The 17,381-nt window shown below is 44.0% G+C and overlaps 1 long non-coding RNA gene across 1 annotated transcript; it reads right to left on the bottom strand.

Annotated features, from left to right (window-relative positions):
- Positions 1–5,936: 5,936 nt before the first annotated feature.
- On the bottom strand, positions 5,937–16,420 carry LOC135906062 (uncharacterized). Its single transcript, XR_010565614.1, has 4 exons — positions 16,366–16,420; positions 13,010–13,120; positions 12,511–12,585; positions 5,937–7,158 (listed from the first exon to the last, which is right to left on the bottom strand). It is a non-coding gene; the product is annotated as an uncharacterized lncRNA (long non-coding RNA).
- Positions 16,421–17,381: the final 961 nt, after the last annotated feature.

The following is a 17,381-nucleotide window of genomic DNA, read 5'->3' as shown; positions in this document are numbered from 1 at the left end:
AGGCTCCTGTCACGCAGCATGGCCTCCCAGCTGGTGTTGCATGTAGAGACATTGGTTGAAGTTTTGATGCTGGACCACCACTTGCGTCGTTTTGATGCCGTGGGGCTGTATTGCAGCTTTGCATCTGCACATCCTGTGTCAATTGTTAGCATGGGCAAACTTGCCGTGTTTATTTTTCAGAAATAGCATCAACATGTCGTACTATACCTTCAATTATCATAATATTTTTAGTTTGCCCGCTACTGTCACCATGTCTAGTTGTAGGATTTTTCTTTTAAAGAGACTCCATATGAAGGATGCTTCTGACGGCATCTTTACTTTCTCTAGATCATTCAGCGACCACAAACGTAAGCGCTGCAGCTTCTGCAATGCTTTTGTCTGTTCCTTCCAGGCACACAACTCTCAATGTATCATTAGCGCTGAAATAGAACACCGCCAGTTGCTTAAAGCAGCTTCAATATAGATTCCAATCGGAACAATAGGCATAGACTTGTGGCAGTATATGGCTTTCTATAGCCATAAAAGGCAAGCTAGCATAGTGGGGCATCTCAATGCTCGTAAAAGCATTCAACTCCATGTATCTCCAAATAACTATAAGCTCAAGCAGGCACTCAGCAGACACTCAAAATCCGTGCTTGTCACGGTGAATTGGTGCGGGAACTTGAAGGTGTCGCTCTTCCTTCACGTTTGTGTCTCTTATGTTTTTGCTAGGGCTCTTGCCACAGTTAAAGTTGATCCTGTGGTACTTTAGAAGGGTAATTTACTAATCTCCTAGGCAATGTCATTTCCTTCATTTGGTCGCACTGTATGCATCAGTTCAGCATCAGTGCAATAAATGGGTCAAACGGCTTAAAAAATGTAGCCAGGCCTTTTTGGCACGACATTCGTAGATAACATTTTCGTGTGGCTTGGTCGAGACCAAAAGAGAGAATTATTGATGCGTACAAGCACAAAGGCCAGGCACTGTTCCCTTGTGGCCTGCACAACCACTAGTGTTCAAAGCACAGTCAGTCTTATCAATTCATACTGAGTATCGCAAAGTTAAACATTGCAAGAACTGTAGCTTGGTTGATGAGGCAAGGCACTTACAGCTGCAGCTGAAACATGTGGAGTGATCAACATGTACAAGGTTACGATACTCGTCACCCTTTTTGTATTTAAGACTTTTCAATTTTGCCCTCAATATAATTACAGCTTTCCAGAGGGCATTGTTGCAAAGCCTCCAGAATTCCATGGAAAATCCTCCCATGCACCTGCCATGTACATTGCCCCTCCTCCTCGATGTGGCGTGCAAGATGGCACCAGCAGCAGTGGAAACGTTGAAGAGGCGAAGAAATGTTCACTTTATGATAGGTTGTATGTAAATAAAACTGATTGAACACAACCGATTCGGCTTCCACTTTTGTCAAGACAATTGTCAGCAAAGCAATGGAGCAATTTCAGTAGGGCGATACTAATAAATAGAGCATAGAAATTCTTGGAAGCCCTGTCAGCTTTCTTGCTGTTAAGGCTGTTTTGGTGAGGTGGTTTAGGCAGGGAATGCCAATGCATGAGGGATGGTCACGGCCATCGCCTCACATCCACCATGTTCAATGTATGTGCAGCATTCATCTTTCCTCTAGACCGAGTGCACTAATGTCACGGCAGGCTAGCACTTAGTCGCATGATACATTTTCAAACCTCGCATGCTTTCCTTGGGGCTCTGAGAAAATTAATGAAACATGAAACTAACATTGGCATGTTGCAGTTTTCAATGCAACCCTCACACTGCATTTGTCCATTCTTGAAACAAATTTTTTTGTACCAAATGCATGCAGAATGAATTTGTGGAATATCATACATTTTGCTTGTTTTGGTCAAGCAGCTGGCAGAACAAAACCACAAAGGGTAACACTCCTTTTAAAGTACATGATTGGCGAAACAGGGTTGCTAACACCCAACCAGTGCAAAACTTGTCACCAATTAAAAAAAGAAGGGAGCTGCAGCACCATTTCTTGGTTCCTTGACCTTTTTTTGTGTGTGTGTGTGGGGGGGGGGGGTGGCTGATGTTTAAAAATCCTTGCTATAGCAAATGCAGAGACATCAAAAATCAATGCACGACAGATATATGGGCGCTGTGGTGTAAAATAATGAAGATATAATAATTTTGCATGCACATTATTTAGTCTGAAATTGAGGGATACAGCGTATACGGCACAAATGTTACTCTTCAATCCCAATAAAAAATATGGAACTCCTGGGCTACAAGAGGGCTACGGATGAAACTTGGGGATGGTATTCTCTAATGTGCAGCTATACCTAAGTACACAAGTATTTTCGCATTCTGCCTCTACCTGGATGCAGCTTTGTGACCTGGAATGAAAAACCACAGCCGTCGAGCTACTGCAGTGGCAACGTCACAGTAAAAGGTAATAGCGAAAAATTAAAACAATAACATGGCCATGCAACTTGCACATCAGATAGGTCACCTGAAGCTTCTATTTCCAATTTTTCTGGTGTTGCATAAAAGGACAATAATTTTGACAAGTGATAGTGTACGATTTTTATACATTAACAATTATGCATATCTAGCTTTCTTTAAACCATGCAGATATTTCATAAAAAGTTTTGAGCACAGAGAGCCCGGCGTTCTTGCAAAGGAGTTTCTAGGTGAGGTGTACACACTTTGCCGCTAATAATGCAAGATTCAGAAAATTAATTTTGAAAAATTCAGTAACGTTTTTATTAGTACCTTGGGGGCAGCTGTCTAAATGGCACATTTGGAGGCAGTCGCATTTGAGTGCGCACCCTTTCTTTTTCTAAATCTAAAAAATTGCACTTATTTTGAAATATTCGTTATCGTGCTCAAATGAGTACTATTAAAACTTGGTGCATCCTGCTCCACATCAGGCGGCAGTGCCCCGTTGAGAAGTCTGGGACGAAGCATAAATGATAGCCTGACGCGGCACACTGACGTGCATGCTTGCCAGGCAAAGTGTGTTGTATCGGTAGCTACAATGACTGGCCAAGATGTTGTTTCAGACTTTCTCCGGCCTGTTGTAAGGGGAGTGTTTCCATCTGATAAGATAGCGGGGCCTTTTCTTCTACGCTCCCAGCACACTCGGTTCCAATATTGCCTTGATTTACCATTGAAATTCAATGACGACTATATTGAATTAGGTGCAACTTCCAAGATTTGTAAGAAATGAGAGTGCATTAAAATGTGACTGCATCCAAATTTGTGGAGTTCCAAAATAGAGGAATTCCTCTGCAAGAATTCCACATTCGCCACGCTCATAACTTTAAAACAAGAAAACCTGTATGATAAAAAAAAACACCCTGTACTGTGGGGATGCGCGACTCTCATGCGTCCCCTGATATCTTGTTTTGCCGCATAGCCCTCGTCTCCGTGCGGCTGCGCCGCATGGCCCGCGGCGGTCGGAGTGGTACAAGCGCGGTGCGAGAGATGGCGCGAGTGTCGCGCTGCTGCTAGCTGCTGCGGGGTTATTGGGTGCGGGGAAGACAAGGCGCTCCCTCTTTGGTTCGGGACAGCGAGCAGTGCGGACGTGCCGTGCCGCGCGTGCGCCGATCCATGCTTCTGCGAGACCGTCTCGCGTGGCCGCCTCACGAGACCGTCTCACGCGCCACCGTTCGCGTGACCGTACGCGCGATCGACAAGGCGTTGGGATCTAGCATGGGGCGAACATATTCGCTCGCTATCTGGTCGCGGTGAGTCGGACTTCCTAGATTTGTCGCGCGCCCATCGGCATGTTTTGTGGATAGCAACTCGGCTAGCAGGCATTGATCTATGAAAGGTGCAATAAATGCTCTTGTGATTGTTCGCACTACTGAGTTGTCGTTCCTTTGTCCCAAGAGTACGGGAGGTGAACCCCACACTACATATGCCGTGTGCATTGGAGCATTTCATGCAACTAATATTCAAGCACCTTCTTTCTACAAAGAATTCATAAAGCAAATTTACGCACTAAGACTGGAATCGGTTACGAACACTGGAAATATCTCTATGCAAGAAGGACCTGTTGAGACAGTTGCGGCAATTTGAAAAGGGGGAAAATGCTTGCATAAATGCAGCTCTAGCACTTTTGTACTACTCACAGATGAACCCACACACCTTGATGGATAATGTTACAAGCATTGTGGACTTTACGACAATTATCGCGTAGTGCTGTGAACTTAACGGAGCGTTAGTGACATCACATGGTCTGCCAGCTAGAATTCCACGAATTAAAATGCAGAGTAGATGTTTAATATTATTCGTACTAATGGCACGATAAACACGGTGAGGTGGAGCTTAATACTGTGCCCTGTTATGTTCAGCTGAATCTCTGCCCGTTTTTCGCACTCTTAGTTTTAGCAATGGGACGCAGGGTTCTGTGTAAAGTTGGGATGAATGAATGTATATATGTCATCATCATCCTAATCAGCCTATTCATGTTTACTGCAGGACGAAGGCCTCTCCCTGCAATCTCCAATTACCCCTGTCCTGCGCCAACCGATTCCAACCAGCACCCGCAAATTTCCTCATTTCGCCGCAACACCTAGTCTTCTACCGTCCTCTACTGTGCTTTCCTTCTCTTGGTACCCATTCTGTTATCCTAATGGCCCAACGGTTATTACGTGACCTGCCCAGCGCCATTTTTTTCTCATATTGTCTATACCTGTTTGCTCTCTGATCCATACTGCTCTCTTTCTGTCTCTTCAGGTTATGCATAGCATTCTTCGTTCCATCGCTCTTTGCGCGGTCCTTAACTTGTTCTCAAGCTTCTTTGTCAGCCTCCAAGTCTCGGCGCCGTATTTCAGCACCGGTAAAATGCACTGATTGTATACTTTCCTTTTCAATGATAACGATAAGCCCCCACTCAGGAGCTCACGATGCCTGCTGTATACAAACCAACCCATTTTTATTCTTCTGTGAATTCCCTTCTCATGGTCTGGGTTCCCTGTTATTAGTTGAGCTAGGTAAACATACTCCTCCACAGATTCTAGACGCTGACTTGCAGTCTTGAACTCTTGTTCCCTTGCCAGGTTATTTATCATTATCTTTGTCTTCTGCATATTAATCTTCAGCCCCACTCTTACATTCTCTCTGTTAAGGTCCTAAATCATTTGTTGTAACTCGTCTGGATTGTTGCTGAATAGAACAATGTCATCAGCAAACCAAAGGTTGTTGAGGTATTCGCAGTCGGTCTTTACTTCTAAGCCTTCCCAGTTTAATAGCTTGAATACTTCTAAGCATGCAGTGAATAACATTGGAGAGATTGTGTCTCCTTGTCTGACCCCTTTCTTTATAGGCATCTTCCCACTTTTCTTGTGTAGAATTAAGGTGGCTGTGGAATCTCTGTAGATATTTTCTAGGGAATTTACGTAAGCGGTCCGTACTCCTTGATTACGCAATGCTTCTATGACTGCTGGTATCTCTACTGAATCAAATGCTTTTTCGTAGTCTATGAAAGCCATATACAGAAGTGTATTGTACTCTGCAGATTTCTCGATAAACTGGTTAATGACATGGATGCGATCCATTGTAGAGTAACCTTTCCTGAAGCCAGCCGGCTCCCTTGGTTGACTAAAGTCCAGTGTTGTCGTTATTCTATTGGAGATTATTTTGGTAAATATTTTTATATAATACTGGGAGTAAGCTAATGGGCCTATAATTTTTTAGCTCTTTAACGTCGCTGATGAAGCAAACAGTGTATTGCGGTGACGGGATGTATGGCAGCCCTAGTTCCAGCTTTGATGTCCTCGCTACCCTGAAGGTACTGCTTCGCCCGCTTTACTATAATCTCAGGTGCTCTTGAACTCTCTATGTGCCGGTATTTTTATTTTCACATGCTGAATGATCCCACCGCAATACATATGTGAGGCTTATTAAAGTTGCCAAATGTATGACAGTGTCAGACCTAACAGTTTTAGAATTACATGGCCAATACAACCGCTCAGACCTTCACTTTAACAATTTTATTAGGACTGTCAAACTATTCTTACAGCACAGAAAAACAATGTAAACATCTCAAGAGTTCATTAGCAATACTGGAAAGCACAAGTCTAGTCACCAAGGGTGTGGTGAAGCGCTTTAAACGCTCAACCGACACACCTTAAGTGCTTAAAAATTTGTAGCATATTGATGCAGGTTGATCAGACTTACTGCGATATTTATTGCTTTACAATGAAAATAATAGTATTGGACAAAATGATGCAGGCGACACGTGTGCTGCTTGGTTATGCAAACCACATTGGTCCCAGAAATACTCAAACAGGGTTCTTGTTTACGCATGCTGCTTGCGTCCACTAATCTAAAGCTTTCTAATGTCAGCAGTATGAAGAGAGGCTGTAAAAATAGGGCTTTGAACTTCATAACTCCAATTTTATTTCTTCTACACTCATACAACCTAAAAACTATGCTGTCGTAACAGTGTCTGCCTAGCTGATTGCCACATTTTGCGACAAAATCAGTGAACACTCAGTTAGAGTTGCCTGTCCTAATATTACTCAAAGAATTCTTTAAACAGTTTATTTTTTAAGCACGAAGCGTGTCATGCCCAACTAGAAAATTGACCACGCAATAAGCTACTAGAATTAACTAAAAAATCAGCAGTCTTATGAAGTCAGCTTGATTTGCAACTTCTAAAATTGGCTGTTATTGAATTAGGGGAAAGAAAGAACAGCTTGAATAAACATATCTCTCATCAGTGTGTGCTGCAGGCTAGGGCAGTGAAAGGGAAGCCATTTTGGCATGGGTCTACCTCTGTCCCAAAACCAGGCACCGCAGCCGAGGTGACATCACTTAGCTTTGACATCTTCAAATTCACTTTCCCGAGCACAGAATACTCAGTCGAGGTGAGCTCAATGCATATCACCCACATTAGGGATGCAAAGACGTAGGGCCAAGAGGATGCCACCTTGACAAAGCAGACACCACAGACCTCAAATAAACAAATGACACCAACTATCCCAATTGCCACGCCCTCCATTACAACCAGAAGGGCAGTACACTTTCCTAGCATTGGCAACTGGGGCCTTCATCCAGAGTGTCAGTGCTACTCTGCCCCAAAAGGTAGCGACCATTGTCCAGTATAACACTTGATGTAGGTGTGAAAATGTGCCACATTCACAAAATCAGGGTTTCAGGCTGGGACCATTTCCGTGATGCACTTGAGTCTGCAAAATGTGAAGGTGTTAAAGAATCGCTCGCAACACGCATTCTTTACACACTGCAAAGAGCGACATGTGAACTAGAGCTTACTGGGGGAACATTCAGCCCTGACAAGCACCTGCTGCAACTTTGGGGTGAGCAAGCCAAGCCGCATACCTAAATTGTGGCTGCACGCAACAAACCCTGATCAATGTTCTGCACAAGACTGAGCAGGCAAGATGTCATGCTAAGAAACTTGCCAGAGACTAGTGGATGAACCACTGCACATAATTTCAACGTATAGGTCTCAGTAAGATGCGACACATTCTCGGCTATAACAGGATGAACCAAATACTGTAATAATATTGAAAACACGCTGCTCAATCTTCAGTGCACATCTGAGTAATTTGAGGAACAAGCTGCAGATGCTTTCCCCGACCACCTCACAGTGACTGACCATCACCAGAGTTGTAAACTTAAAGCACATGTGGCAAAGATGGAGTCATTTTGCAGATGTTGAGGAATCTTGCAGAAACGAGGAAGCAAGCACGATTGCTTGTAATCAATGAAATCTGGAATATTGGAATGGAAACACTTGGTCATGATGCCACTACCAAAACCAGGCAAGAAACCTGATACCATAGCCAACCTTTGATCAGTCTCACACACATTGACAGTATGCAAATTGACTGAAGGAATATGCCTTGCAAGGCTGAACCACCATATGGGAAAGACAAGACTATTTCCACCTGTGCCAGATTGGCTTCTGGCCTAGGGTTGGCACCTGTGACAATAGCCTCTTTCTGCATCAAAGCATCGCCAATACCAGCCGCTTCAGAGGAAAGATACATGGGTTCTTAGTCACAGTCGAACCAAGAAGAATGTTGAGCATAGGCTGCAACAAGGAGGTACTGGTGGCCTTTCGTGAAGCCTGCCCAGGCATTAGGGTTAGCAGTGTTGCCAAAGCCTCTTATGCAACCAAATGTTTTAAATATGAAGTTACAGTAAACAGCCAAAGACTTTTACCAACTGCACAGGTGGAAATACAGGTAAAACCCGGACCAGCACACTTGGTTGCAGGAGTGATTTGCTGACGAAGTAAGAAAGTGATGTAACAGTTGGTGATAAGGTATACCGAATGCAAGTACATGCAGTATGTATACGTACTGTTAGGCCAAAACAGATGAATTTTCTCCAAAGCAATATCAAAAGCTCTTTATTTTTTTCAGGATGCCACTCATGTGCTTTAGGCAAGTGTGGACAGGGTTCTATAAAGCTGCATAGGCAAAATGATACAACTAGATACAGCTGTTAAGCGGAATATTCTTTCTGGGCTAAATTCTTGCTCCTTGAACTCATTTGAGATCAGTAGCTGTAGCACCAAAGTAGTGGACCACCACCAGAACAAAGGCATGTAGTGTATCCATCTCAATTCTTGTGCTTATGCCAGTCATCTTTTCTACAGCAATAGCTGGTATGGGCTAACTCCCCCGATTGTTTACTGGTGTTGTCACTGGAATTCCTAAATGTCTTGCTAGAATATTGCAAATGAAGTTCTCATTGTTCTGCGAGGATTCAAACATACGATCAAAAGATTGGCAGTCCACAATTCTATATTTTAGCCACTCTGCTGAAGGCACAGTCATGGTGAATACTGATCCTGGAGAGCGCAATCAAGCCAACAGGTGCCAAGATTGGCTAACACCTGCACAATGTCTGCGTACTGCATATAGAGCGGGCGTCCATGCCTTCAAGTTCTGACACATCACCTTCCCACTTGTGATGGCAGTTCTATGTTAAATTTTTTTACATGTAATAACAATGATTGGGTGCATCTGCTTCATTAACCTTCTTCTAGTGCTTGGCTTCTCAGATTTACTGGATGGGGCTGTTGGTTTCTTGTTTTCCTCAAGCAGAAAGCGAGACCTAGCAGTGGGTAGCCCAAATATAGATTTGAGAAAAGCAAAATGAATTCAGCAATAAGAAGCTAAAGGGTTGTTTTGGTGGGGACCAGTGGCCAAGTCCGGATATGAAAGAGGAAGAAAAGCAGTCTTTTCACTTCAATACTGGGAGGCACAACTCGCACAAATAAATACGACTTGTACTTCTTTTACTTCTCTAAAAGAGATTACTGACTTGCATAGGCAAGTGTTCACTTCAACAAACACTGCATGACGCAACCTTCCTGTGTATATTTCACCAGCTACTGCATCGTTTTGCATTACGAGTGAAACTGCAATTTTCTTTATGCCACAACTTGCCCATTATTGTGTTTTGCAGTAGGATGTTAGCAGTGCTATTAAGGCACTTAAATACTCGTGAATAGTAGTAGAGAAAAAAAATAGAAGAAAGCAGTGGCTTTATGTGCATAGACTTTGCATACACCTGGTGCTCTCATGGTCATTTCTTCCCTATCTGCTAAACTATTCTAAACAAGAAATGCTTATACGCAATTATTGTGCAAAGTCAGACCACAACTAAACCGGAGGTATCCTTGGGAGGTAAAGTATATTTGGCAACATTTTCTGCGGCCCTGCTATTGGGCTTTCTTTCTTTCCTTCCTTTTCACCTGTGCAGGTTCATTAAGAAGTCACTAGACAGTTTGACAATTTAAATCATTGAAAGACATAGCAAAACCTTTTATGGGTTGTTTTTTTTCCTTGGTTTCAGATGCACGTTGCATTTTAAAGTGTTTTCCATGTTTTTTTACTTTTGTTTTTTTTTAAGTGTAGGGCGTGTTAACATTTTTCACACCATGTCAAGTCTGTGGTGCCATAGAGTTCTTAGATGGAGTTTTGCCCTTTCATTCTGTACAATATCATGTCGGTTTTTGTGCCCAAGGCCGTTCTACATTTGAGTGCGATTGTAGCATTTTGCTAAGTTTCACCCAAGCTTGAAAGATTGCTTCCCATTGCTGGTGGCATGACACGTGACGTTTTTCTCAATAAAAGGAAGTGTCACTTATCCTGTGCGCTGGTTGTCTTTTTGAATTACAATTTGTTGCCTATCTTTGCTCTGCTGTTGCATTTCAGATTAGGGATGGCTATCATAGTTGACATTATTTAACCATATTGCACACAATGTGGATATGTACTTGCAATATATGGCCACCATAAATATAATAAATAGAAGTTAATAATTCAAGAACAGTGCCTTTGCATGCTGGTGCAGCCATGAATTGTGGCTATAAGGTACCAGCGGTACATGTAGCACTGCCTGTGCAGAATATAGTGCAACTCTACTACTTTCAAAAATCATTGTTTTTATCTGCATTTGTATAGCTCCAGTTCCTGTGAACAACACACATCTGGGGGAAGAGTGGTTTGCACCTGCACTTGGTGCCAACGAATTGCCAAATTGCTGCTCGTTTTCATGTTATTAGCATATTAGTAAAGACAGTCGTTTTTATAGTAGCCTGTTTGTCCAGTGCAGAAGCCGCTGCGGAATGTCAGGATCTCGTACACATCTTCAGCTTTGGAGGGGACACAGCATATGGCACATAGTTTGTCACAGGGCAAGTTGAGTTTAGTCACTTGCAAATGGAGAACCAAGCTTGTTGAATTTGAAGTAAACCACCTGTACACTCAGTGGCCTTCATTTTGTGTGACATGTGGTTATAGCAGTTGTTAATTGTCGAACTTATCAGGCGAAGCTTCATACAGTATGATGAGGGCGTAAATAAACGAGGGTGTTCCTCAAGGCCTTGTAGCACATGTCACGAGTTTAGAGCAACATGATGTATAGCACTTTTTTGACCGCATGCTATAGGTTCAGCAGGTGTGGCCATGGTTGAAGTGAAGCACAAGAAAACATATCCATGAGCAGCACCCTGGTAAAGGAGACACTGGGAAAACTAGTGGGAAGCCTGTTGAATATCTGGTTGACCAAGTTGCTGGGTTCATCAGGAAAAGTGTGATAAAGAGAAGGAAATCCTCAACACATTGGAAGGTTTTTACATATAAGCACTCTGCTAAGGTTCTCAGGCAGGTCAGTCATAACGCGCCAACAAGTCTTAGTGCACAAGCTATGCACAACCAACTACATATGCCTTCTGTTTGGACAAAGAACTGCCCATTGTAACTAACGAGGATGGAGTGGACAAAAAGCACAGCAGCTCCATTAATCTGGTCTCACTGGCATCAACAGTGTTTTGTAAGTGTGCATCGCCGTACTCCCCAATGCCTTAGGCGACATCAGCAAGGACCAGCTTGAGGCAAGGGGTTATAATAGACGTCTTTACAAGCTAAAAATGCATGCATGCATGAAGAGCACATTGCGTCCAAAAAGTAGGCACTTCACAGGGGCACTGGAGAAGGAACAGGTTATTGACAGTGGGCAAAGACAAGCTTCTCTGTTACTAGACACCCAGCACTGTTGCCATGTAACAACCTCTGAAACAATCCCTCTCAAAGAGGAAATCGTCGTGGTGTATCCATAAAGAGGGCAGACAGACAAGGCCCCTTCAGCAATGCTGCCAGCTTCAAAAGGTCCACTTTGCAGATTCTGAATGCTTCCTTCTTACTTTTCTGGGTGCAAGCATTCTACTGTCCAAAAGTTGTCATTGAGAGCACTGTTGGTTTGGCGGCAATACAGTTCAGAAGCGATTGCAACAAACCTTCCTTGCTAGTTGGTCTGGAGGCTCACGGCACTCATGAAGTGACACAATGAGACAAGCAAGGTGACTGGATGCCTCCAAGCCCTTGTTCATTTATCACACTGTTCTGTTAGTAACAACCAAGAGACCTGAAACCAATAAGCTCAAGTTCAATAAGCTCAATCGTGTGGTTACTGCGGAGAATCCATAATGAAAAGCACAAAAACGGAAAACTCAAGGGAAAGGATAAAGCATCATTTAACACTTAGCATTGCTGCAGCCTGAAAGCTATCTCTAGTGGCTCCACAGCCACCATAGTCCTCCATAAAGAGAGCAACCAAATCCCAATAAAGAAAGGCATCAGACAGGGAGATACGATCTCTCCAATTCTATTCACAGCATGTGTACAGGAGGTATTCAGAGACTTGGAGTGGGAAGAATTGGGGATAGAAGTTGATGGAGAATACCTTAGCAACTTGAGATTCGCTGATGATATTGCCTTGCTTAGTAACTCAGGAGACCAATTGCAATGCACACTCACAAGTAATGTTTAGCAGTCTCGGAAGAAAACAGTAGTTTACCGATTGGTATCGAGGCACTGGAAGTGGTAAGGGAATACATCTACTTAGGGTAGGTAGTGACCACGGATCCGGATCATGAGACTGAAATAACCAGAAGAATAAGAATGGGCCGTGGTGCGTTTGGCAGGCATCCTGATATCATGAACAGTAGGTTGAACATGAACTATCCCTCAAGAGAAAAGTGTATAACACCTGTGTCTTACCAGTACTCACGTATGGGGCAGAAACCTGGAGGCTGACGAAAAGAGTTCCGCTTAAATTGAGGACGACGCAACAAGCTATGGAAAGAAGAATGATGGGTGTAACGTTAAATTGGGTGAGGGAACAAACGCGGGTTAATGACATCTTAGTTGAAATCAAGAAAAAGAAATGGGCATGGGCAGGACATGTAATGAGGAGGGAAGATAACCGATGGTCATTAAGTGTTACGGACTGGATTCTAAGGGAAGGGAGGCATAGCAGGGGGCGGCAGAAAGTTAGGTGGGCGGATGACATTAAGAAATCTGCAGGGACAACATGGCCACAATCAGTACATCACCGGCGTAGTTGGAGAAGTATGAGAGAGGCCTTTGCCTTGCAGTGGGCGTAACCAGGATGATGATGATGATCGCTGCAGCCCACCCCCTTTTTTTATTTTGTCTGGTCGTGCTACATTTTTTTTTTACTATAGATAGGCATGAACTTCTCCTATGCACAACTTACTGCACAGAGGATAGGTGATGTTCCCAATCAGTGTCTGATGTTTATATACACTGTGTGCTGGCTCAAAGAGGCTCGAAACACTGCAATGGAAGCTTCTAGGAGAAAAGGTGCCTGGAAGAAAAAAAATAAGCTGTGCTGCAACCATCTTGGCAACATCTTGTCCCCTCAATAAAAATTGTGCTTACATATTAACTTCAGCCCGCCAGTTTAAAGTACCAGTGCCCTTACAAACAACAAATCAATTCTCAAAGAGCATGTGCAGTCCGGCCAAAAGCATGGGCATGAATCCACATTGTGCTCCTGCATTGAAGTGGATAACGCGTTCCATAATGGCAAATGTGCTTTAGTAGGCTTCCCTGCAATATGAAGTTGTAATGTACAATGAATTGTCAATGAAGCTTACTACAAGCACAGATGCACTTACAAATTATATCACAGTTGAATATAATGAGCACAGAGTAAACCTATGTGCCCTTTCCACTTTTAGTATGCTTTACTGCACAATGCTTATTTCCACCCATGTATTGCAGTGTAGCAAGCTACAAAAGAAATGTTGCATAATTAAGCTTTTTTAAGATTACCTTTCTCGCAATAGACCAATGTTTTGCGGTGAAGCATACTAAAAGGGGGAAAGGGGCCACTGTCACTGGTCATAAGAGTTCTTTAATTATACACTCGTGCATCCGCCGCTTCTCAGGTAGTCTAAGTGGTGTAACATTCGCGGTGCTGGCCGCATTCTCCGTTGCAATCTACAGATCAGATTGCCCCGCTTGCCACGATATCTTTCTCTTTTTGCCACTCCCTGATTGGCTGCTTAGCGCTTAAAAAGCGCGTCGCCGACCCAATAAATGCGATTGTCTTCCTGGAGCTGCGTCGGTTGTCTGTTCCCTGGGCCGGTCGTCCTGCCGCCCTCGGCGTCTAGCCGTCGAATACGTAACAATGGACATACTATGCTGGGTGATAGCGCCCCCTCTCACTTTTAGTATGCTTCACCGCGTAACTAAAATGTACTGCGGCAAAGAAGCAGTACATTTGTATTGAGTGAATAAACAAATGGTTTTTACAACAGTACAGAAATAAAACGCGCACCATGCATCAGTCTACCACACGGAAGAGCGTTGCAACAAAAGGTAGCTGATTCACACAGGCCGTGTAGCCCACTTATCAGTCGTAAAGGGTATTATGTGTAATTCAAAATTTCACACACACAGAAATATGTTTATATGTTTACGTTCGTACTCCTTGCGTAATAAGACTGCCAGAACTTCCCCAATAGAACGTAATTTACAACACACAAACGCAAAGAACACAGACATATGCCTCGTTTTCAACTCGGCCGCCATGCAAATGACATATTATTTATTATTTATTAAGTACTGCTAGCCTGAATTCCAGGCCCTAAGCAGGAGTGGGTTACACTTCGGTACAAATGTACCTGAACAACAAAAAGAGCACACATACAATCAAATGGAACTGGAGAAAAGCGACTGGTGTGTCAAGTACGGCACTGAATTATATAATTTCAAATGGTAAAATGTTATATATACGAACACACATCATATCGCAATAGTAGATATATGAACACACATCAAGACACATTAGACAAGTGCGTTGCTCAACAATTGACAATGTGAAGAAAACAAGAGAAAAAAGAAGTGTTTGGTTCGATGTGTTATACATGTCAATGCGATGCACAATATAAAGAAAACATAACTGTAAGAACATCAAAATAAAGAAAAGCAGGATATAAGTGCGACGCTTTCATGAAACGTTGCTAGACCATTGGTGATAAGATACTATCATTTCACATTTTGAAGTAGCACGGAAAAACGTGAACATGCTGTGTGTTAGCATCATAAACTTCATACAAGACAAGGAGCACACCACAATTCCGCGATAGCCGCTAAACGGGAGCGCATGTCTGAACGCGCACATGGAGTCCCTAGGCCACTCTGCTCCACCACCACCTTCACTGCACGGCTGCGCCACTCGTTACAAGCACAGCACACCAACCACACATTCAGCACTGAACAGAGGGCGGTCGACACAGTCGCATTTACATGACTTGTAGCTAGCAGCACATCCCTCGATGTCCGTTAAGCAAAGGCGTACACGGCGACGCCACATCGCGGTTCGCTGAACTATGGTGCCGATGCGCTAGGCCACTTCGACAATTCAATTGTCACCACCGCGGGGTTCTCAAGGAAGCACGGGTTACAAAACGCAAATTCTGTACTGCCAGAGTTCACTGAGGCCAAAGCCGCACTACCACTTCTCACGGCTTTCCGCCAAGTAACACAGAACCTCCAACCAACACACAAGCAACGCAAGCACAATCACACGAGCAATGTTCAACAACGCGCGGACCAGGGGACGGTCATGGATGGATGGATGGATGTTATGAGCGTCCCCTTTGGAACGGGGCGGTGGCTTGCGCCACCAAGCTCTTGCTACTATGCTGTCTAATATCCTACCTAGGTTAACCAATGAAAAAAAAAACACTATGAACTACCACGTCCAAATTTTCTGATACCCTATTGCGAACTGTGCTTTTGTACGTCTCCGTCCTTTGTCGTTTCCCTACTTTTCTTCCACCAATCCTCCAATCGCCTCTTACTGATGTCTATTGCAGACCTGTTTGCTTTACCACTGCTCCCGCTGAACCCAAGGGCTTCAAGGAGGCCAGTGGTGCCTAAATCGACCGCTGGATAGACGTCTTCACATTCTAATAAAATATGCTCCGTCGTTTCCCTAGCTTTACCGCAGCAAGCACATGCTTCTTCTTCCTTCTTATATCTCGCTTTATAGGTGCGTGTTCTAAGGCATCCCGATCTCGCTTCGAAAAGTAATGAGCTTCCCTTTGAGTTATCATAAATGGTTTCTTTCCTAATTTCGTTTTTTTCCCCTTAAGTAGTTACTCATGGCAGGTTTCTTTTCCATTGCCGCACCCATGAGATTAATTCAGCCTCTCTGACTTTCCGCTTGACCTTCTTTGTTGCTGTGTTGCCCACCCCACAGGCCGCATACTTGCTGGTAAGCTTCCTAGTTCTTTTCCTCCACTGTGAATCAATGTTTTGCCTGTACAGATACCTGAACACTCTCCCAGCCCATTTACTTTCCTCCATATTCCTCAGCCGTTCTTCATACTCAATTTTACTGCGAGCTTCCCTCACTTCAAAACTAGTCCAGCCCATATCCCTTGCACCTGCAGCTTCATTTGGTCTTCCCGTGAGCGCCCAATGCGAGGCGACCCACTGACCTTTGGTTCCCGTCGAGTCCTGACTGTACCCCTGATTTAAAGCAAACAACCGCATTTCGAAAAGTAAGTCCTGGAACCATTACCCCTTTCCACATACCTCGGTCAAGTCGAGAACGAACACGCCACGGCGTCGTTCGGCGCAACCATCGTGCCTTCTCAAAAATCCCTAAACAATCCTGTCTCTAGGCACCGAGGATCAGGTCACGTGAGGAATTTTTGTGCGACATTTTTAGACGCACGCCGATCACAGACGTGCGCCATTCCGAAGCGGAATAGGCGATGTTTGAAAGCACGTAGTTTCCGTGTTATAGTGCCAGTATGTATATTCCAAGCACTATATCCGTGTCATTGCACGCACTAGGGTTGTATAATCCGGAGAAACCAACCTCCCCAATCACGTGACACCCTAGGTATTGGCGGCGAGGAGTTACGGAGTCGCCCTCTATCGGGAGCGCCTCGCTGGCGTAGTATGAGGGATCACGTGGCGCGCTCCTCATAGGTTTTGCTGTCAGCGCTCACTGAAAACACCACGCGCGAGCTCTACCGGACATTTCTGTAAGTACTTTCGAAACGAGAGAAGTTTCTTACTGTCTAAATAATAATCTTTGGCAAACTGAAAGCACACAATCGTTTACAGCCGCTATCTCTTTACCGAATACGTACAGTGAACGTCACTGCGCGCGGTCGCCGTGATGGAGTCTCCCGAACCGGCTTCTTGCGTGAAAGGTAGGTAAACGCTGAGAGCAAACTATGTGAAATATGTTCTTATAGTGTTTGTATAACTAAATGGAGCGTAATAGAATGAAGCTCAATGCAGCGATCGCGCAGATTCGCCGCGACTGACTGCGCGTCTGCATGCTTGTCCGCGCACTGTTTCGCTTTCACCGCGCGCGCGTTTTCGCACCGCGCCATGAGCTTTAGGCCGCAGAATATGAGCATTTGACAGAATACAAGCAACCATTGTTGCGTGGGTGCTATCACAACTGTTCAAAGATAACTTCATTGTAGAGACTTCGACGCCTACGGGGACTGTGATGTGCCGTCGCGACGATTCAATCTTTTTTTTTCTTCTAAATTCTTTGACCTTTCAATATTATTTCTCGAGTTGCGTCG

Source organism: Dermacentor albipictus, chromosome 1, assembly GCF_038994185.2.
Source record: "Dermacentor albipictus isolate Rhodes 1998 colony chromosome 1, USDA_Dalb.pri_finalv2, whole genome shotgun sequence".
Classification (NCBI taxonomy): Eukaryota; Metazoa; Arthropoda; class Arachnida; order Ixodida; family Ixodidae; genus Dermacentor; species Dermacentor albipictus.
This window is presented reverse-complemented; position numbering and strand designations above follow the sequence as displayed.